This window comes from Procambarus clarkii, chromosome 39 (genome assembly GCF_040958095.1).
Source record: "Procambarus clarkii isolate CNS0578487 chromosome 39, FALCON_Pclarkii_2.0, whole genome shotgun sequence".
NCBI classification, from domain to species: Eukaryota; Metazoa; Arthropoda; class Malacostraca; order Decapoda; family Cambaridae; genus Procambarus; species Procambarus clarkii.
In genome coordinates, this window is record NC_091188.1 from 5,601,925 (window position 1) to 5,626,572 (window position 24,648).

The following is a 24,648-nucleotide window of genomic DNA, read 5'->3' on the forward strand; positions in this document are numbered from 1 at the left end:
GGTCACCAGTCCAGTCGCTGATTTGCAAGCAAGCACTTTTTTTTTCTTATTTTCTCCCCGAACACAAAATCCTATTATGATATAGTTAGCCAACCAGTCAGATCCGTTTTCTTTGCCAGCAGGGACTATGTTGTTTGTAATCCTGGCAATGATATTCGATGCTTCGTAACAAACACATCAACAAATATCATCATCGCGGAGCATCGTACATCGACAGAGAAGCCAACAGGGTATTTCCCCAGATCTAAGACGTCGTACAGCGCCGCCTGCGGAAGGGAAGGACATTCCAGGACTATCACGACCAGTTGTGGCTGCGTAAATAAGACTCCATCACCTTACCTCATCAGTTTCTCTCAGGATCCCAAGGAAAAAGGAGGTCTGCTTGAATGGAGGAAAATATTATTGTACTTCATAAGTGAGGTATACTCTACTGTTGGCCCCAGTCATAGGTAAGCACTGACGTAACCTGTTGCAGAATCTGCACTCTATGACCTAAACGGCTGAAGGCTGTAAAACAGGAGCACTCTGTTACAGGCACTAACCTGAAGAAAGCACTGTTGTAATCCTCTGGAGAACATAGATAGCTGTAGGGTATCCTGTTGACTTTAAACTGATGGACACCTGATGTAGGGTGCGGTCTGTTGTAAGCTGTAAGCTCAAATACGAACTGCTGTAGGCCTTACACTGAAGTAAATCCTACTTAAACTTAAGTCTTACAGATAAGCAGGACGATGATGATAAGGGTAATCTTGCTTGTTATCTTAGTGGTCATGAATGACTCAAGGATGCTACAATAACTCGCGATTTTGTCTGGATCATCAACATTTTGCTCTCGTCCTCAGGTTAAAATAATTTGGAGGTTTAAAGTGATCTACGTCCTCTGTCTAGCGCCTGTAAAGCTGTGTGCAATAAATTGCAATGTTGGCTATGTAAATGTTGCACAGCAATGGTCAGGTCTCACTCTCCTGTTGGGCACTTGAATCTACTGTAAGCTCACAGGAGGAATGACTGTTAGTGAAAGCCTGTAAAGTTCCCTTCCTTAAGCAGTTTTCAAGGAATCACAGAAAATTTCCTTCAACACCATGTCGCTTAGCCTGTAAATCAAGCCTTTGTGTCAAAGTCTAAGAAATGCTCGAACTGTGTCCAAGAAAATGACACCTGAGTCCTGTTGACCAGATCACACACTAGAAGGTGAAGGGACTACGACGCTTCGGTCCGTCCTGGACCATTCTCAAGTCTCAATCGACTTGAGAATGGTCCAGGACGGACCGAAACGTCGTCGTCCCTTCACCTTCTGGTGTGTGGTCTGGTCAACATTCTTCAGCCGCGTTATTGTGACTCATCGCCTGCACCTGAGTCCTCTCTACGTTCAAGACGTAGAGAGGTTTGTTATTATATATTCTATTGAAAGTTTTTTTGTCTCTATACAAGAAATATTTCTAAGTGCTTACCACTTGATTAATTTTGGGCTTAAGGCCTATTAATGGCGGGAGGGGTATTAAGGCCGCCACAGTAGAGTATATTGACCAACCAGCACGCATACTTTCATCCTAAGTATAGTCCAGGACTAGAGTAAACTCCCAGCGTATATACACCGAAAAATTTGGTAAGACATTCAATGTATATACGTGTTAATTTGTATTGTCTACTTTAAACAATATTTATTATTATTATTATTATTATTATTATTATTATTATTATTATTATTATTATTATTATTATTATTATTATTCCTTCTGTTGCTATTATTCTAAACATAATATATTTTTAGTAAAACATAATATTATGTTTCAATTTGCTGTCCTCTACTGCAGGAGGGAAGAACATTTACCGAGGGCTGACGAGCAGGAAGTATCCGGCTTTGACCCCTTGCCAGCACAGCCGGTCCGAGGTGTGGGAGACGAGCCGGAGGGATGAGAGTGTCATGTGTGGTGTGGTGTGTGGTGGTGGTGTTGGCTCTGTGGTGCAGCGTCCTCGTCAGCTCACTACCCAACCCTGGTCTGTAGTCACACTGATTAAGTAGTTTTGTCCTGCTAATTATTATACAGTTCTCTAACGAGGGTACACTTTTCCCTGGTGTGTTTTCTCGTGTTTATATGTTAAAAGGTTGCGCGTGTTTTGTTTTCCATCCTAGACGTGACTATTTATACAATGCTAACTAGAATATATACATTTTCTTCTTCTCTTTATTGACATGATTATTGAGCACTCAACGATAGGAGGTGACTAAAGATCTTTAACAGTGCTAACCAGCATATGTACATTCTCATCTGTTCTACTTAGTCAGGGTTCTAATACATATTGTGCAGTGGGTTATTGGGTACCTAACCAAACAATGTGATGGCAGTGTTTGCACAATGGCAAATTGCAACTCTAACCCTCTAACCACCATATATATATATATATATATATATATATATATATATATATATATATATATATATATATATATATATATATATATATTTATATATATATATATATTATTAAATATGACCGAAAAAGTAAGATTAATAATTCTAACACGAATTTTCTCAATCTTTCGTACATTACGCTTCACTGTTGGAGGTAAATCAAAAATCACTTCTCCAAAATTCATTTTTATTTCTAGTGTGACGCGACACGGGCGCGTTTCGTAAAACTTATTACATTTTCAAAGACTTTACAAATACACAACTGATTAGAACTTACGTATCTCTGAGTTTATATCTACATTTGAGTGAGGTGGGAAAGGTGATGTGGCATTAACACAAGACAGAACAAGATGGGATATTAATAGGGTATTAAAAGTATCAACACAAGACAGAACAGAAACAATGGGTATTGAATAGAAGTGTTTGTAGAAAGCCTATTGGTCCATATTTCTTGATGCTTCTATATTGGAGTGGAGTCTTGAGGTGGGTAGAATATAGTTGTGCAATAATTGGCTGTTGATTGCTGGTGTTGACTTCTTGATGTGTAGTGCCTCGCAAACGTCAAGCCGCCTGCTATCGCTGTATCTATCGATGATTTCTGTGTTGTTTACTAGGATTTCTCTGGCGATGGTTTGGTTATGGGAAGAGATTATATATTCCTTAATGGAGCCCTGTTGCTTATGCATCGTTAAACGCCCAGAAAGAGATGTTGTTGTCTTGCCTATATACTGGGTTTTTTGGAGCTTACAGTCCCCAAGTGGGCATTTGAAGGCATAGACGACGTTAGTCTCTTTTAAAGCGTTCTGTTTTGTGTCTGGAGAGTTTCTCATGAGTAGGCTGGCCGTTTTTCTGGTTTTATAGTAAATCGTCAGTTGTATCCTCTGATTTTTGTCTGTAGGGATAACGTTTCTATTAACAATATCTTTCAGGACCCTTTCCTCCGTTTTATGTGGTGTAATAAATGCTATGTCTTAAGCATAGACACAGTGCTATGTCTTAAGCATAGACACAGTGTCTATGCTTAAGGCACAAAGGTTTTGTGCCTTAAGCATAGACACTGTGTCTTCCCATATTAACAGGGACTTGATGAAATTAACGTCTAAATGACCCCTCACTTGCTCTAGTGCTCTTGGGAGGTGGTGAGCTTTGGTCTATTTAAATACTCCGAAATTACCATCTCTTTTAAGGGTCTGAGCAGGTGGTGGAGAGGGTTAAGGCGTACCTGTTATGCCAGTTGCTGGAAGGCTTCTGTGCTGGCTAGGGTTCGAGTCTCCTGGTGGGAAAGTGTTCTAAAGTTGTATATATATATATATATATATATATATATATATATATATATATATATATATATATATATATATATATATATATATATATATATATATATATATATATACATATATATATATATATATATATATATATATATATATATATATATATATATATATAAATTCGTATCTTGGAATATATCCACACTAGAGCAACCTTGAAACATATACATACTGGAACAAACTTGGAACATACACACACCAGCCAGAGTTCCAGGGTACCCGTACCCCACTTTAAGATCCCCCGTGCTAATATAACTAATGTTTTTTGGTCCAATTGTCTATGACTCTAGAACAACATCAGTTTGGACAAGAGGCAGATTTTTTTGGGGGGCAGGATAAGATCAATTAATTTGTTGGCACGAGTTACCTGTACATTGACATGCAGTATAAGCATGAACCTCGCCGGCTCTAATCACCGGTAAACTTCTCCAATAACGAGTGTTTTGATTGTCAGTAAGGACGGCAGTAACGAGGGCATGTCGTTGGTTACAGAAGGTGACGGAGGGGAGCTCCCTGCAAGAAGGGTGACCAGAAAGGCGCAGTTAGTGTACATATCTGTCGCCGGCGGCCAGAACGCCAAGCGGCCTCATACGGTAAGACAATCTCTGTTAAGAACTTAAAATTCCATTAACGTTTATATATTGGCATCATTAATATACACATGATCTTACAGACACATTACTTACATCAGGAAATGAGTACGAGATGTTAGGAACTAAATATATATATATATATATATATATATATATATATATATATATATATATATATATATATATATATATATATATATATATATATATATATATATATATATTTGGCCTCTTCAACAGGGAGCGCTACTCAGAAGACCAGGAAATAGACGAAGACCCACAATATGGTTTGGCAGACGCCGGGTCCACGGTTAGATTTTGATATGCCGGGATTCTCGTCCATTACCACTACCCCCCACTAGCTGAGGACCTGATCCACTACCACCACCTAGGAACCTGGTTCACTACCACCAGATGGGGACATGGTCCACTACCACCAGCTGGGGACTTGGTCCACTACCTCCACCAGCTGGGGGACCTGGTCCACTACCTCCACCAGCTGAGTTCCAACCACCACTTCCAGACATAAAATCTAATTTAATATTGTTTAAATTTCTTTTAATCTCAGTTTTTATTCTCTTGCATTGCAAACATTTAGCAGAAATATTATACACAATGGTGTTACGAAGCTTTGAGGCTCTGAAACTTTTACATATCATGTAGTTAGTATGAAATATATATGTACTTTTACCAAATATATGTAACCTTATTATTGTTAGTATATTTTGTATAATCCTACGTAATGAAAGATGAAAAGTATTATACAAATAATAATAATAGAAAGGTCTTAAACAAATAGATCTTTCTACTACGGTAACTGACCGTCGAGTTGATTCTCTCAAGCTATCTCGCTTAATGGAAAGGAAGTGAACCAGTTTTATGTCTGACTGATGTTCTAGATGCACTGCTGTATCAAAACCAATGTCAACACTTCATCCTTGTGGGAGATATGAACCAACACAAAGTGACACGAGCATTTGACGTTTCCCTGACTGCCTTCGTTCTAACGAAACGTGTAAACGTTTCGTTCCCACATTATCAGGTCCCTCAGTTGACCTCGTCAACTGAGGGGTCCTGATAATGTCTCGTCTCGAACCTTGACAAATCGGTCACCAGTCCAGTCGCTGATTTCCAAGAAAGAGTTTTTCTTTTTTCCCTAACACAAAATCCTATTATGATATAGTTAGTCAACCATTCACAGCCGTTTTCATTGCCAGGAGGAACTACGTTGTTTGTAATCCTGGCAATGGTCGAAAATAATAATATTAATAATAATAATAATAATGATGATATTCGATGCTTCGTAACAAAAATATCAACAAATATCATCATCGCAGTGCATCGTACATCCACAGAGAGGCCAACAGGGTATTTCCCCAGATCCCACACGTCATACAGTGCCGCCTACGGAAGCGACGGACATTCCAGGACTATTACGACCAGTTGTGGCTGCATAAATAAGACTCCATCACCTTACCTCATCAGTCTCTCTCAAGATCCCAGCGAAAAAGGAGGTCGGCTTCAATGGAGGAAAGCATTATTGTAATTCATAAGTGAGGTATACTCTACCGTCCGCCGCAAACACAGGTAAGCACTGGCGTAACCTTTTGCAGAATCTGCACTCTATGACCTAAACGGCTGAAGGCTGTAAAACAGGCACACTCTGTTACAGGCCCTAACCTGAAGAGAGCACTGTTGTAATTCTCTGGAGAACATATATGGCTGTAGGGTATCGTGTTGACTTTAAACTGATGGACACCTGATGTAGGCCACATACTAGGAGGCGGTCTGTTGTAAGCCATAAGTCCACTGATGGACATCTGATGTACTAGGGCGCGGTCTGTTGTAAGCCATAAGTTCAAATATGAACTACTGTAGGCCTTAAACTGAAGAAAGCACCGCTGTACAGAAGAGCAAGATTCAGACAGAGACTAGCATTCTATAGTGCACTAGTAGTACAATAGTATTAGTACACTATAGTATTACATAGCTGGATGTGCATGAGGTTAAGGGCAATCTTGCTTGTTATCTTAGTGGTGAAGAATGTCTCAGGGATGCTGAAATAACTCGAGATTTTTTCTGGGCTCTCAAAAACTTGCTCTTGTTCTCGGGCTAAAATAATTTGAAGGTTTTCATTAATCTGATCTACGTCCTCTGCCTAGCGTCTGTAAAGCCGTGTGCATTCATTTACAATGTTGGCGATGTAAATGTTGAACAGCAATGGTCAGGTCACACTGTCCTGTTGCCCACTTAAATCTACGGTGAGCTCACAGGAGGAATGACTGTTAGTGAAAACATGTCAAGTTCGCTTCCTTAAGCAGTTTTCAAGGAATCACAGAAAATTTTCATCAACACCAAGTCGCTTAGCCTGTAAATCAAGTGTTTGTGGCAAAGCCTAAGAAATGTTCGAACTGTGTCATTGGAAATGACACTTCAGTCTTCTCTACGTTTAAGATAATTGTTCAGTTTATTTTCATCTGTAGTAACAGGTGTAATTGGCTTCTATTACATCTAAAAAAAAAAGGTTTAGTATATATTCTATTAAGAGATTTTTTTTTGTCTATACAAGATATATTTCTAAGTACTTACCAACTGATTAATTTTGGGCTTAAAGCCTATTAACGGCAGACGGGGTATTGAGGCCGCCACAGTAGATTATATTGACCAACAGCAAATATACTTTAGTGCTGAGAATTGTCTAGAACTACATTAACCTCCCAGCATATATACACCGAGAAGCTTGGTAAGACATTCAGGGTATATATACGTGACTATTTGTATTGTCTATCTTATACAACTATTATTATTATTACTATTATTATTATTATTATTATTATTATTATTATTATTATTATTATTATTATTATTATTATTATTATTATTATTATTATTATTATTCCTTCTTTTACTATTATTCTAGACAATATATTTTTTAGTAAAATACAATATTAGGAGTTTTAATTTGCTGTCCTCTACTGCAGGAGGGAAGAACATTTACCGAGGGCTGACGAGCAGACCGTATCCGGCCTTGACCTCTTGCCAGCACAGCCGGTCCGAGGTGTGGGAGACGAGCCGGAGGGATGAGGGTGTCATGTGTGGTGTGGTGTGTGGTGGTGGTGTTGGCTCTGTGGTGCAGCGTCATCGTCAGCTCACTACCCAATCCTGGTCTGTAGTCACACTGATCAAGTAGTTTTGTCCTGCTAATTATTATACAGTTCTCTGACGGGGGTACACTTTTCCCAGGTGTGTTTCCTCGTGTTTATATTTATATACAAGAGTTTTACATTTTTGTATAGCCACAAGCACGCATGGCGTTTCGGGCAGGTCCTTAATCCTAATTTCCCTGGAATACAACCCCCGCCGAATCGTTTAACAACCTGGTACCCATTCACTGCTGGGTGAACAGAGGCTACAGTTAAGGATTGGCGCCCGGTCAATCCTTCTCGGCCAGGATTCGAACCCAAGCCATAGCGCTCGAGAAACGCCAAGCGAGTGTCTTACCACTGCGCCACGGGGAGGTTGCATGTGTTTTGTTTTACACCCAAGACGTGGCCTTTATGTATATATATATATATATATATATATATATATATATATATATATATATATATATATATATATATATATATATACATATATATATATATATATATATATATATATATATATATATATATATATATATATATATTCGTCTCATCTCGGAATATATATATATACACACTAGAGTAACCTTGGAACATATACACACTAGAGAAACCTTGGAACATATACACACTAGAGCAACCTTGGAACATATACACACTAGAGCAGGCATGGAACATACACACACACCAGTCAGAGCTCCAGGGTACCCGTACCCCACTTTAAGATCCCCCGTGCTAATATAACAAATGTGTTTTAGTCCAATTGTCTGTGACTTTAGAACAACATCAGTTTGGACAAGAGGTAGATTTTTTTTTGGGGGGGAGGGGGGGGGGCATGATAATATCAATTAATTCTTTGGCACGAGTTACTTGTAAATTGACATGCAGTATAAGCATGAACCTTGCCGGCTCTAATCACCGGTAAACTTGCCCAATAACGAGTGTTTTGATTGTCATTAAGGACGGCTGTAACACGCGCATGTCGTTGGTTACAGAAGGTGGTGGCCGGGAACTCCCTGCAGGAAGGGTGACCAGAAAGACAAGACGTTTCAGAGATGTCGCCGGAGGCTGGGATGCCAAGCAATCTCATACGGTAAGAAAGTCTTTCTCTCAAGGTCTCCCGTGGTTGATATTAATTCTATTTTAAATTTCGTCATTAAATAATAGAAATAATTATGATAAAAAATTTATAAACTTACATTAAACTTCCATTAACGTTATTGACATCAATAATACATTTATGATCTTACAGACACATTACTTACTTATAAACATTGATCAGGAAGTGAATGTAATTGAGTGCAAGATGTTATGAACTAAAAGTATATATATTTGACCTCCTCAACAGGGAGTGCTACTCAGAAGACCAGGAAAACAATCAAGACCCAAAATACGGTTTGGTGGCCTCCCGATCTCTTAAAAATAACGTTGGTTTTCGCTCGTTTGCGCGCTATGGCCAATAATTGACGTAATTTTAAATGAAATCCGCTCACGAAAGTGACGTTCTGTCCCGTTTTCTCTTTGAGTCCTCTGGCTTACTCAGAAATGTTAGGAGAGGAAACTTTCAATTCACATTTTTCATGACGTTTTGAAACTTAAGGAAAATTTCCTGCCCACCTAACCAACCAGAAGACCCTTAACTTACTGTTTTGGAAAAATTCAAATTCAAAATTTATTTTCATTTTTTTTTTTCATTTTCAAATTACGTCCATTTTCAGCCATAAGGTCAAACGGACAAATTCTGCCGTAATTTGTAAGACGACAGGCAAAACGCCGGTTCCACTGTTAGATTTTGATATGCCGTCATTCTCGTCCAATAACCCTACCAGCCGGGGACCTGGTCCACGACCTACACCATAACCTCCCCCCCCCCCCCCCCCCCGTCAGCTGAGGACCAACAGACATGACATCTATTTCAATATTTTTGGCCATCTCTTTTAATTTCAGTTTTTATTTTTAGTTTTTATTCTTCTACAATGCAAATATTTAGCAGAAATGTTATGTATGAAGGTGTTACGAAGATTTGAGCCTGTAAAACTTTTACATGTCATTTAGACAATACGAAATATATTTGTACTTTTACCAAATATATGTAAGTTTGTCATTGTTAGTAAATTTTTTATAATCCTACGTAATGAAAGAGGAAAAATGTTATAATAATAATAATAATAATAATTGTAATAATAATAATAATAATAATAATAATAATAATAATAATAATAATAATTATAATAATAGAAAGGTCTTAAATGAATTGATCTTTCTACTACTGTTAATGACTCTCGAGTTGATTCTCTCAAGCTATCCCTCTTAATGGCAAGGAAGTGAACCAGTACTATGTCTGACTGATGTTCTAGATGCACTGCTGTATCAAAACCAATGTCAACACTTCATCCTTGTGGGAGATATGAACCAACACAAAGTGGCAAGAGCATTTGACGATTCCCTGGCTGTCTGTGTTCTAACGAAACGTGTAAACGTTTCCTTTTTACATTATCAAGACCCCCTCAGTTGACCTTGTGTTCACTGGTCTCTGACAGAACACCTTATCACACGTCGTTCTCAGGGCTAAGCTGGGTCTTTGGATCATCAGAACACCAGCTTTAACACTGCAGCATCGCCCACTTGGCTCTGGGATCAAGGAAACTGGCAAGACCTGTGCGACTCTCTAAGAGAACGATCAGCAGCCAAAATGTGTTGAATAATTTTACGAATTTCGGGGTGACATGAGGGTTGATATATCTCTGTCCATTCAAAGGGAACATATATTTTGTTGTCACATAAAACACCTCCGGTTTGGTATTTTAGTTATGGAGAGAGGAACTTGTACATAAGGTAAATGGGGGTTGTTAACTTTGAACTTTGTCGAATATTCAAAGACCCGCCACATATCCCCTGTTCTGGGTATGCACAGCACAGAAGAGATGCCCCCCAAATTACGAATTTGTTCTTGTAAAGCTGACGGAAGAGTGGATTGGAACCTGTCAAGCCTACGAGAGTCTACTGTAGTGCCCAGTATGCCTATGGTATAGGCTGGTCTGGCTCCCAACGTGGTTAGTGTCAGCTGGTCAGGCCGGTGGGCCCATAGGACGACAGAACACCTCTTTCCCGTGACTATGGCGGCATTTAGTAAAACTGCAGCTGTCTGTGGAACGAAGGAGGAGCTTCTCTACACCGTTTGTTGTAAAAGCCCACTTCTAGAACAGCACCAACGTTACCGTGCTCACTTTGAGCATGGCATCGTTTGGATTTTCTTCTATATTATTATTTTTTAATTTATTTATTCTCATTACTTGGTGTATTTTTTAAAAGGGTGTCTCCATAATTTTTTTTTGTTATTTTGTTTACACGGGAGGGAATAGGAACACATGATTGCTGACTCCTGTTAACTGGCTCAGAGCTTTCCCTTCCCATATCTCATGGTAACCTTACCCGCTAGTTTTCCTCGAACACGACCTGCCATGGGGTTAACAACCAGGTACCAAATTACTGCTGGGTGAACAGAGGTGAAGAGTTAAGGACTGATGCCCAGTCAAAACTTCACTGGCCAGTCAAGAACTTTGACAAGTCGATCACCAGTCTAGTCGCTGATTTCCAAGAAAGAGTTTATTTTTAATTTTTTTCCCTAACACAAAATCCTATTATGATTTAGTTAGCCAAGCATTCACAGCCGTTTTCGTTGCCAGGAGGAACTACGTTGTTTGTAATCCTAGCAATGGTAGAAATAATAATACTGAAATAATAAAAAAATGATATTCGATGCCTCGTAACAAACATATCAACAAATATCATCATCGCGGAGCATCGTACATCGACAGTGAAGCCAACAGGGAATTTTCCCAGATCCAACACCTTATACAGCGCCGCCTGCGGAAGGGCCGGGAATTCCAGGAATATGACGATTATTTGTGGCTGCGTAAATAAGACTCCATCACCTTACCTCATCAGTATCTCCCAAGATCCCGGCGAAAAAGGAGGTCGGCTTCAACGGAGGAAAGCATTATTGTACTTCATAAGTGAAGTATACTCTACCGTTGGCCCGAATCATAGGTAAGCACTGACGTAACCTGTTGCAGTATCCGCACTCTATGACCTAAACGGCTGAAGGCTGTAAAACATGCACACTCTATTACAGGCCCTAACCTGAAGAAAGGACTGTTGTAATCCTCTGGAGAACATAGATAGCTGTAGGGTATCGTATTGACTTTAAACACATGGACACCTGATGTAGGCCACATACTAGGGGGCGGTCTGTTGTAAGACATAAGCTCTAATACGAACTGATGTAGGCTTTAAACTGAAGAAAGCACCGCTGTACAGAAGAACAGGACTCAGGCAGAGACTAGCATTCTATAGTACACTAGTATTAGTACACTACAGTATTATATAGCTGGTTGTTCATGAGGTTAAGGGTAATCTTACTTATTATCTTATTGGTGAAGAATGTCTCAGGGATGCTGAAATAACTCGAGATTTTTTCTGGGTCCTCAAAAACTTGCTCTTGTTCTCAGGCTAAAATAATTTGAAAGTTTTCATTAATGTGATCTACGTCCTCTGCCTAGCGTCTGTAAAGCCGTGTGCATTCATTTACAATGTTGGCGATGTAAATGTTGCACTGCAATGGTCAGGTCTCACTCTCCTGTTGGACACCTAAATCTACGGTGAGCACACAGATGGAATGACTGTTAGTGAATACATGTAAAGTTCGTTTCCTTAAGCAGTTTTCAAGGAATCACAGAAAATTTCTATCAACACTTAAGTCGCTTAGTCCTGTAAATCAAGTGTTTGTGGCAAAGCCTAAGAAATGTTCGAACTGTGTCAAAGGAAATTATACTTTAGTCCTCACTACGTTTAACATAATTATTCAGTTTATTTTCTCATGTAGGAACGGGTGTGATAGGCTTCTATTACCTCTAAAAAACTAAATTGTTTAGTAAATATTCGATTGAAAGGTTTTTGTTTCTATACAAGATATAATTCTAAGTACTTATCAACTGATTAATTTTGGGCTTAAGGCCTATCAATATGAGGAGGGAAATTAAGACCGCAACAATAGATTATATTTACCAACCATCAAGTATACTTTAGTTCTGAGAATTGTCCAGGACTACAGTAAACTCCCAGCATATATACACTGAAAACTTTGCTAAGAAATTCAGTGTATTTATACGTGAGTTTATTTGTATTGTCTCTCTTATACAACTGTTATTATTATTCCCTCTTTTGCTATTATTCTAGACTAATATATTTTTAGTAAAATATAATATTAGGATTTCAATTTGCTGTCCTCTACTGCAGGTGGGAAGAACATTTACGGAGGGCTGACGAGCAGGAAGTATCCGGCCTTGACCCCTTGCCAGCACAGCCGGTCCGAGGTGTGGGAGACGAGCCGGAGGGATGAGGGTGTCATGTGTGGTGGTGGTGTTGGCTCTGTGGTGCAGCGTCCTCGTCAGCTCACTACCCAACCCTGGTCTGTAGTCACAATGATCAAGTAGTTTTGTCCTGCTAATTATTATACAGTTGTCTGACGGGGGTACACTTTCCCCTGGTGTGTTTCCTCGTGTTTATATGTTAAAAGGTTGCGCGTGTTTTCACCTCATACGTGGTTCTTTATTTATACAATGCTAACTAGAATATATACATTTCCTTCTGTCTTCTATAGACATGATTATTGAGCACTCAACGATAGGAGGTGACAAAAGATCTTTAACAGTGTTAACCAGCATATGTACAATCTCATCTGTTATACATAGACAGGGTTCTAATACATATAATGCAGTGGGTTATTGGGCACTTAACCAAACAATGTGATGGGAGTGCTTGCAATAGCAAATTGCAACTCTAACCACCATATATATATATATATATATATATATATATATATATATATATATATATATATATATATATATATATATATATATATATATATATATATATATATATATATATATATATATATATATGTCGTACCTAGTAGCCAGAACGCACTTCTCTGCCTACTATTCAAGGCCCGATTTGCCTAATAAGCCAAGTTTTCCTTTATTATTATATTTTCTCTAATTCTTTTCTTATGAAATGATAAAGCTACCCATTTCATAATGTATGAGGTCAATTTTATTTTATTGGAGTTAAAATTAACGTAGATATATGACCGAACCTAACCAACCCTACCTAACCTAACCTAACCTATCTTTATAGGTTAGGTTAGATTAGGTAGCTGAAAAAGTTAGGTTAGGTTAGGTTAGGTAGGTTAGGTAGTCGAAAAACAATTAATTCATGAAAACTTGGCTTATTAAGCAAATCGGGCCTTGCAAAATAGGCAGAAAAGTGCGTTCTGGCTACTAGGTACGACATATATATATATATATATATATATATATATATATATATATATATATATATATATATATATATATACATTAGAGCAACCTTGGAACATATACACACTAGAGCAGGCTTGGAACATACACACACACCAGCCAGAGCTCCAGGGTACCCGTACCCCACTTTAAGATCCCCCGTGCTAATATAACTAATGTTTCTTGGTCCAATTGTCTGTGACTTTTGAACAACATCAGTTTGGACAAGAGGTAGATTTTTTTGGGCAGGATAAGATCAATTAATTTTTTGGCACGAGTTACCTGTACATTGACATGCAGTATAAGCATGAACTTCGCCGGCTCTAATCACCGATAGTAGTAGTAGTAGGCATCCATCCAGTAGTAGATGTTTATCACCGATAAACATGCCCAATAACGTGTGGTTTGACTGTTAATAAGGACGGCTGTAACACGCGCATGTCAATGCGCGTGTTACAAGGTCACAATGACCTTGTGTGGACTGGTTACAGAAGTTGGCGGCCGGGAACGCCCTGCAGTAAGGGTGACCAGAAAGGCATCCCTAATTGTCGCTGGGGGCCGTGACGCCACGCAATCTCATACGGTAAGACTCTCTCTCTCTCCCAAAGACTCCTGTGATTAATATTAATTCTAATTTAAATTTTGTCAGTAAATATTGAAAGTAATTATGATCAATAATTTATAAACTTCCATTAACGTTTTATATATTGGCATCAATAATACATTCATGATCTTAAAGACACATTACTTACATATAAAAATTGATGAGAAAGTGAGTGTAATTGAGTGCAAGATGTTATGAACTAAAAGAATATATATATGACCTCAACAGGGAGTGCTACTCAGAAGACCAGGAAAACAATCAAGACCCAAAATACGGTTTGGTAGACGACGGTTCCACGTTTAGATTTTGATTTGCCGGGATTATCGTCCAATAGCTTTACCTTCTGGGGACCTGGTCCACAACATACTCCTTTTTTGTACTTTTGCCAAATATATTAAATCTTATCATTGTTAGTAAACGTTGTATAATCCTACGTAATGAAAGATGAAAAGTATTATACAAATAATAATAATAATAATAATAATAATAACAATAATAATAATACTAATAGAAAGGTCTTCAATGAACTGATCTTTCTACTACTGTTAATGACCCTCGAGTTGATTCTCTTCAAGCTATCCCTCTTAATGGAAAGGAAGTGAACCAGTACTATGTCTGACTGATGTTCTAGATGCACTGCTGTATCAAAACCAATGTCAACACTTCATCCTTGTGGGAGATATGAACCAACACAAAGTGGCAAGAGCATTTGACGATTCCCAGGCTGTCTGTGTTCTAACGAAACGTGTAAACGTTTCCTTTTCACATTATCAGGTCCATCAGTTGACCTTGTGTTGACTGGTCTGGCAGAACACCTTATCACACGTCGTTCTCAGGGCTAAGCTGGGTCTTTGGATCATCAGAACACCAGCTTTAACACTGCAGCATCACCCACATGGCTCTGGGATCAAGGAAACTGGCAGAGCCTATGCGACTCTACAGAACGATCAGCAGTCAAAATGTGTTGAATAGTTTTGCGTATTTCGGGGTGACATGAGGGTTGATATTGATCTGTCCATTCAAAGGGAACATATATTTGGTTGTCACATAAAACACCTCCGGTTTGGTAATTTAGTTACGGAGAGAGGAACTTGTACAGAAGATAAATGGGGGTTGTTAACCTTCTGTGAACTTTGTCGTATATACAATGACCCGCCACATTTCTCCTGTTCTGGGTATGCACAGCACAGAAGAGATGCCAACTGCTGTGCCTGTCTGCACGGCAGTGGGTCAAGTATATTAAGCTTATGTTCCCTGAAAAGAAGTTCTTGTAGGTCCCATAAGTTAGAACGTTTGTGGATGTCTACCCAGCAGATATCAATTATGTTTGGCTTATAGCTAACCACCGGATGAGTTGAAGACGCGTATTCTGCATGTGGCAGCTCTGAACTGTGGCGTGTTTTTCTTTGGGTAATTTCACTCAGCTACCAGCCACTCGTACTGGTCGAGGCAAGTTAGGTGCCACTGGTCTCTGTGGTATGCCGGCGGGAGGACTCATTCTTGCCGAGAACTGGAAAAGTTCAGTTACTAAAGACATTTTTAGTGATGTGCAGAAGATTTTATTCACCTTTGAACCTCTTACGCTTACACACGTCAGTCTTTTATGTCAAACTAAATAAAATGCTCCCAAAGCGATATGAAAAAACTTGAAAGCATTCCAAATGAAACCATGACAGTCATTATTCGAATCCTAAAACCTGCCTAAACATCTAATCTACGATAGGAGTTATCTCTTTCCCGTTAATGAGCTGAATGCGAAGCTTGTAACTAAGATAGCCAGAGATCCCCATTACAATAATATTGCCAAGAAAAAGCTGAGTGTTCTTTGTTACTTACAGGAGAAGACAGGAGAAGCAAAAAAATGGCATCATAGATCAGTCTGCTACCTCGAAGAACTTCCTCTGTTTGAGCAAGCCCGTGAGCTCATGCCTGTAGAGAGGTTACCTCCCTGGAAGGATGACCCATGCAGGATTATCATCAATGAGATGACAGCGAAAACGTCCAACATGATGTTTCCACAAGAAATGAAGCACAAGTATCTCGATGAAATTTATAAACAGGCCGGAGATGAATTAGATCAAATCTACACTGATGGGTCATCAAACCGTCTCAATGGCAAGGGCTGGTGCAGCATACACTGTAATTAGGAATAATACCTTTCAACGTGGAAATTAAGATAAAGCACGTATTGAGAACTATGCCTCTTCCACGCAAGCAGAGCTAACTGTCATTGTTATGGTGTTAATATTCCTTGAACGAACCACTATCGATGCAGTGATCTGCACTGATTCAAAAGCAGTACTACAAAGCCTAAGGAAAAATCGGGCTGAAAATGTTGCGATAGTCGCTGAAATCAAGAGAGCTATGAGAGTACTTATCAATCATGGGAAAGTCGTCAAGTTTCTGTGGATCCCCTCCCATGTTGGAATATGTGGAAATAAACGAGCATATGTGCTGGCTGCTGAAGGCGCTGAAGGAGACAATATTGAATACTTCATACCCAAGACTCTCCTACAAATTAGAGATATTATCAGGCAACATGACCGTGAAAAGGTAACTGAGGAAAGGAGGATAGAAGCACAAATCAGTGAATCTGTACGCTAGTACAACATGATTGCAGCTGGCAATCCCAATCATTGTGGCTAATCAAGTGATAGCAAGAATCCGTCATGGATACAAATATCCATGGAGATTCGGAATAGAAACAACAGTTGAGCAGCAGAGTTGTAGAATCTGTGGTGAGAGTGACGGACACCGCCATGACCACTACCTAAGAGAATGTGAACATCCGAGAGACATTAGAAATATGTGTAGAATTATAAACCCCACATTGTTAGAGTTAGGAAAATACCATTTGTCATATATAGATACTGTTCTTAAAAGATTCCCCCATTTTTCACCCGCAAGATAACGTACGATATTAAAGGATGGCAAATGTTAATCTTCTTATTTGAGAAGCTGTTCACTCGAGACAGTTAAGCAAGTCCCAGCTGTGTCTGGGTACAAGTGACAGTATGAACAACCCAGCGGATTTTCTTCCTATTAGGGAGTGTTGTACATGCTGCTATGGCGGTGTGTCCACTCACAGGATGAGTGGCGCTGCTCAGTAAACTCGCTCCCCGGGACAAATTTTAAAATTTAAATGCTCCAGAAATATCCAAGGCCGTGACATATATCCTCTCGGCAGTTTCTTCCCAGTAATAGTAAGCAAACAGCTCAGAATGTCTAGGTTTCTGTGTTACTCTGAGAGCAGTTGTCTATTTCTTGAGTGATTTCCTCGAATCTGTGACTAGTGTGTTCGTGCGCCCTTAACTTGACATTCGTAATTCTTAGTGTTAATCTCTGTCTATATATGTATTGTGCTCGACTTCGTATTGTATGATATAATGTGTCATTTCTTGTACCCTGTTCTTACTAATTCCGTTGACGACATATATTTTTATATATAGAGTGACAGCAGCTTTAGGCTGCTCTGTCGCTCTGTTTTGCATTGTTCGTGATAAGATTCTGTCGTCCTTATCATTTCTTGTTGAGGTGTTCAAGAGTGCTTATTTATGAGAAATAAGTTGTTATTTGTAATTCTATCTATTAAATTATTGAGCTGCCTAATATTCTCCTCTCGTGAGTACCACGTATGGAGCCTGTCCCGTGGTGTGTTCCCCTGTTCTCTAAAATATCTGATCTTAGAGAACAGAAACAAAATGAGACGACTACATGAGTGTCATTGCGGAATTAGGAGCTTGTGGAGGCATGATTAAGATAATTTTGTCAGTACATTACGAATATTGCGAGATAAAAGCGACGTTGAAAATATGTCAGTCTGTAAATGAAAATAAAAATGTATCTATTCTTGTCACTAAGTTCTCGCAGCCTGTAAAACTAATTTTCAGACGCCGAGGCTCTCATTTCAGAGTTACAGTGCGATGTAGCATGTATTGTACAAGTGCAGGCGATGAGTCACAATAACGTGGCTGAAGTATGTTGTCCAATCCACACACTAGAAAATAAAGGGACGACGACGTTTCGGTCCGTCCTGGACCATTCTCGTGTCGATTGTGTGATCCACAATCGACTTGAGAATGGTCCAAGACGGTCCGAAACGTCGTCGTCCCTTCATTCCCTTGGAATTAAGTTTAAGTATATATAACTACGGGCGGGTAAAGGACTAAGTAGAGCCAATACGCGTCCCGTGTTACATTGTAAATGCACATGAATGACACTATGTAAAAGACACATTGAACACTTTATGTAGGGCATACGTAAATCTGTGTCAATGTATTTACGTATGTAGGTTAGCTTAGCATTTTAAAAGCACTATACAATCCCCTTCTGTGTTTGATTGTTCAATAAATCCCTGAACTATATGTTCAACAAATCTCTCACCGTGTCCGTGGAGGACAGAAGAAAATGGATATATGCTGGTTAGCATTGTAAATGTGTGGCCACGTCTGTGGTAGAAAATAATAATAATAATAATAATAATAATAATAATAATATTAATAATAATATTAATAATAATAAACAGGGACCCAGTTAAGGACTGACGCCTAGCCAAAACTTCCCTGACCAGTCTCGAACCTTGACAATTCGCTCACCAGTCCAGACGCTGATTTCCATGAGAGCGTTTTTTTTTTTTATCTTTGTCCAAGGCAAAAATTATGATATAGTTTCCCAACCATTCACAACCGTTTTTCTTTGCCAGCGGGGACTACGTTGCTTGTAATCCTGGCAGTGATATTCGATGCTTCGTAACAAACATATCAAGAAATATCATTATCGCGGAGCAACGTACAAGGATATGAAAGCCAAGAGGGTATTTACCCACAATCATCACGTCGTACAGCGCCGCTTGCGGAATATTAGTTGTGGCTGCGAAAATAAGCCTCCATCTCCTTACCTCTTCAGTCTATCTCAAGATCCCAAGGAAAAAAGAGGTCCGCTTCAACCGAGGAAAGCATTGTTGTACTTCATAACTGAGGTATACCCTACCGTTGACTGCAGTCATAGGTAAGCACTGACGAAACCTGTTGCAGTATCCGCACTCTATGACCTAAACGGCTGAAGGCTGTAAAACAGGCACACTCTATTACAGGCCCTAACCTGAAGAGAGCACTGTTGTAATTCTCTGGAGAACATATATGGCTGTAGGGTATCGTGTTGACTTTAAACTGATGGACACCTGATGTAGGCCACATACTAGGGGGGCGGTCTGTTGCAAGCCATAAGCTCATACACGAACTGCTGTAGGCCTTAAACTGAAGAAAGCACCGCTGTACAGATGAGCAGAACTCAGGCAGAGACTAGCATTCTATAGTACAATAGTAGTACAATAGTATTAGTACACTGTAGTACTATATAGCTGGATGTTCATGAGGTTAAGTGTAATCTTGCTTGTTATGTTAGGGGTGATGAATGATTCAAAGATGCTGTAATAACTCACGATTTTTTCTGGGTCCTCAAAAACTTGCTCTTGTCCTCAGGAGAAAATAATTTTGAGGTTTTCATTAATGTGATCTACGTCCTCTGCCTAGCGCCTTTAAACTCATGTGCAATCATTTGTAATGTTGGCGATGTAACTGTTGCACAGCAATGGTCAGGTCTCACTCTCCTGTTTGACACTTAAATCTACAGTAAGCTCACAGGAGGAATGACTGTTAGTGAAAACATATAAAGTTCGCTTCCTTAAGCAGTTTTCAAGGAATAACAGAAAATTTATATCAACGCCAAGACGCTTAGCCTGTAAATCAAGTGTTTGTGCCAAAGCCTAAGAAATGTTCAAACTGTGTCAATGGAAATGACACCTAAGGCCTGTCAACGTTTAAGATAATTGTTCAGTCACCTGTAGTAACAGGTGTGATGGGCTTCTATTACCTCTAAAAAAAAATTGAATAGTAAATATTCTATTGAATGTTTTTTTGTCTCTGTACAAGATATATTTCTAAGTACTTACCAACTGATTAATTTTGGGCTTAAGACCTAACAATGGTTGGAGGGGTACTAAGGCCGCCACAGTAGATTATATTGAACAAACAGCAAGTATACTTTAGTCCTGAGTATAGTATAGCCCAGGACTATAGTAAATCCCCAGCGTATATACACCGAGAAGTTTGGTACGACAATAAGTGAATATATACGTGTGTTTATTTGTATTGTTTATCTTATTCCACTATTATTATTATTATTATTATTATTAATTATTATTATTATTATTATTATTATTATTATTATTATTATTATTCCTTCTTTTGCTATTAATCTAGATATAATATATTTTGTGTAAAATATAAAATTAGGAATTTCATTTTGCTGTCCTCTACTGCAGGAGGGAAGAACATTTACGGAGGGCTGACGAGCAGGAAGTATCCGGCCTTGACCCCTTGCCAGCACAGCCGGTCCGAGGTGTGGGAGACGAGCCAGAGGGATGAGGTTGTCATGTGTGGTGTGGTGTGTGGTGGTGGTGTTGGCTCTGTGGTGCAGCGTCCTCGTCAGCTCACTACCCAACCCTGGTCTGTAGTCACACTGATCAAGTAGTTTTGTCTTGTTAATTATTATACAGTTCTCTAACAGCTTTCCCCTAGTGTGTTTCCTCGTGTTTATATGTTAAAAGGTTGCGCATGTTTTCCACCTCTTACGTGGTTCTTTATTTATACAATGCTAGCTACTAGAATATATACATTTTCTTCTGTCCTCTATAGACAGCATTATCGAGCACTCTACGATAGGAGGCGATTGAAGAGCTTTAAGTGTTAACCAGCATATGTACACCCTCATCTGTTTTACATCTACAGCGTTCTACTACATATTGTGTAGTGGGTTATTGGGTACCTAACCAAACGATGTGATGGGAGTGCTTGCACAATGACAAATTGCAACTCTTACCACCATAATATATTATATATATTATATACATATATATATATATATATATATATATATATATATATATATATATATATATATATATATATATATATATATATATATATATATATATATATATAAAGGGGGTGGTAGGAGAAGCGAACACTCATACGTATTCAGAGTTAAAAGGCAAGTTTTTCTCTGAATGCTCTGTGTTCCCTTATTTGAGGCCGTGGGTCCCTATAATTTCACCAGAGGTGGTACCCCCCTATATATATATATATATATATATATATATATATATATATATATATATATATATATATATATATATATATATATATACATTCGTACCTTGGAACATATACACACAAGAGCAAATTTGGAACATACATACACCAGCTAGAGCTCCAGGGTACCCGTACCCCACTTTAAGATCCCCCGTGCTAATATAACTAATGTTTTTGGTCCAATTGTCTGTGACTCTAGAACAACATCAGTTTGGACAAGAAGCAGATTTTTTGGCAAGATAAGATAAACCTATATTTTGGCACGAGTTACCTGTAAATTGACATGCAGTATAATTATGAACCTTGCCGGCTCAAATCACCTGTAAACTTGCCTAATAACGAGTGGATTGACTGTCATTAAGGACGACTGTAACGTGGCCATGTCGTTGGTTACAGAAGGTGACGGCCGGAAGCTCCCTGCAAGAAGGGTGACCAGAGAGGAAAACCGTTACCGCCCCCCACAATACCCCCCACCAGCAGCTGCCGCCGGGGGCTGGGACGCCATGCAAGCTCATACGGTAAGGCAATCTCTGTTAAGGACTTAAAATTCCATTAACGTTTATGTATTGACATCAATAATGTACACATGATCTTACAGACACATTACGTACAAATTGCATACATTAGGAATTGAGTGCGAGATGTTATGAACTAAAAGTATATATATTTGACCTCTTCAACAGGGAGTGCTATTCAGAACTTCAGGAAATACGCGAAGACCCATTATACGGTTTGGTACACGCTGGTTCTACTACTAGATTTTGATATGCCGTGATTCTCGCCCACTACCACTATCCCCACCAGCTGGGGGCTTGGTCCACTATCCCCACCAGCTGGGGGCCTGGTCCACTACCCCCACTAGCTGGGGGCTTGGTCCACTACCCCCACCAACGGGGGGGGGCCTGGTCCACTACCACCCACCAACTGGGGGACCTGGGCCACTACCCCCACCAGCTAGGGACCTGGTCCACTACTCCCACCAGCTGGGGGCCTGGTCCACTACCCCCCCCCCCCCAGCTGGGGGCCTGGTCCACTACCTCCCCCCCCCCACCAGCTGGGGACCTGGTCCACTACCTCCATCAACTGGGGGCCAGGCCCTGCTAGTGGTGTAGCCGGGTTGGTGGCTTGGTGGTCGTGTCCTGGGGGAGTGGGCTGATGCAGACGAGGAGTCACAATAACGTGGCTAAAATATGTTGACCAGACCACACACTAAAAAGTGAAGGGACGACGACGTTTCGGTCCGTCCACAATCGACTTGAGATTGGTCCATGACAGACCGAAACGTCCCTTCACTTTCTAGTGTGTGGTGTGGTCAACAGGGGGCTGATGTGGGAACTTCGATTCCTGCTTCAGTGACCTTGCCCGCGCCTCCGTGTTCCCGTTCCCCGGCGTTAGGGGTTGTGGACGATGGTGTGGCCCGTGACCTGATCATTGTGCTGAAGAAGGACGCTACACGAGTGGGCTCTGTGCCCATGTCACCTGTCATGCAGTCCGTTGTGTCTGGCCGTCTCCTGTGCTACCACCCCCTGTGTATTCGGCCCCGATGCCACCGCCCTCTGCGCAGCCGCGCCCTGTACAGCCGCCCCCCACGGAGGAGAGCCCTGTGTTGGATGTGCCTCACTTTATGTATTGCCTGCGGAGTTCGCGTGATGGCTTTCCCCTGTCTACGGAGGAGTGGGCTCTGTGGGATGACAATCGACTTGAGAATGGTCCAGGACGGACCGAAACGTCGTCGTCCCTTCACCTTCTAGTGTGTGGTCTGGTCAACTTACTTTAGCAACGTTATTGTGACTCATCGTCTACACGTTTTGAAATATCCTCGTTTAAAATATCCGGAAAAATATGATGTTTAGCATAATTTGTGTGTGGTTATTGGTTTGTGTTACTCTGTTGCTTTGCTTTGCTGTGATGTAGTTATGTTTTGCTTTGGCACTCTGGTGCCTTTTATTCTGTGTTTCTTTAAGTATTTGTTTGTTCCACTGTTATTATGTTAACAGCACATGCCTAGTGGATGTGGATCCTTATGGTCTGACAGCTGAGGGTATATCAGACCTTACCCTCCTGGATGGAGGGTATATCAAACCTCAGAACTTGGGATCTGACAGCTCAATGGACAGAGCTTCCGATTCGTAATCCTGAGGTTCCGGGTTCGATCCCCGGTGGAGACGGAAACAAATGGGCACAGTTTCTTTCATTCTGATGCCCCTGTTACCGAGCAGTAAATAGGTACCTTTGAGTTAGACAGCTGCTTCCTGAGGGTGTATTACAAAGAGGAGCCCTGGTCAAGGACACGGGACGCTAAGCCCCGAAATCATCTCAAGATAACCTCAAGATGCCTTGTAGTGTGTGGGGGTCTAGTTTCCCTTTGAGCACCTGGTTCCTTCTGAGCCAGATTTATTTATTTTTTTGTTTTTTTTTGTGCCCCTTGTGTATTCTGTTTTTCGTATGTTGTTTTCTGTTTTCAAGTTGTTATTGTGTTCCGTAGTGCTAATGTTCTAGTTTTATCCTTAGTTGTGCTGATGCCTCAGCACCTAGTTTTTCTTCTTGTATGTATTGTGTAAGTCCATTGTTTGTGCCCAATATTTTGTGCTTGTTTGATGCTAGTTGTTGTTTTGTTGTGTTTTTGTTTTAATATCCGTAATTACATGTATATGTGAAGGATTTTGTATTGTGTTTGTTGTTAGGTACTTGTATTTTGGCTGTTGTTTTGTGTTTTTGTTTTGTAGTGGTACTTCGGTGCCCTTTGTTTAATTGTAATTTATTTTACTATATTTATGTAGCATTCCTTGGCCTGTAAACTTAAAAAAAAAAAAAAGTTATCACAATAGTGCAAACTACACCCAGCCTGCCCCTGAATGACAGGTTCTTATGTGAAACACTTGAGAAAAATATAGCCTTGTTCCTGCCTGAAATCAACCCTACCCGACCTCAAACCCCAGCCTTTGAAATAAAAAATAACATATCACCTGCTTCTTATTTCTTGCCTGTTGGCCTAGTGAAGAACATCGTCACTTGAGACGCGCTAAAGTGGGGTCATCAAGAAG

The 24,648-nt window shown here is 39.9% G+C and overlaps 2 long non-coding RNA genes across 2 annotated transcripts; both read left to right on the forward strand.

Moving 5' to 3' along the window:
* Positions 1-1,341: 1,341 nt before the first annotated feature.
* Positions 1,342-9,592, forward strand: LOC138372733 (uncharacterized). Its single transcript, XR_011230909.1, has 7 exons — positions 1,342-1,606; positions 1,815-1,998; positions 4,241-4,341; positions 4,582-5,928; positions 7,323-7,506; positions 8,483-8,580; positions 8,836-9,592. It is a non-coding gene; the product is annotated as an uncharacterized lncRNA (long non-coding RNA).
* A 106-nt stretch (positions 9,593-9,698) lies between these two features.
* Positions 9,699-24,569, forward strand: LOC138372735 (uncharacterized). The gene is made up of 7 exons (XR_011230913.1): positions 9,699-11,537; positions 12,786-12,957; positions 14,341-14,432; positions 14,682-19,460; positions 20,776-20,959; positions 22,001-22,122; positions 22,288-24,569. It is a non-coding gene; the product is annotated as an uncharacterized lncRNA (long non-coding RNA).
* Positions 24,570-24,648: the final 79 nt, after the last annotated feature.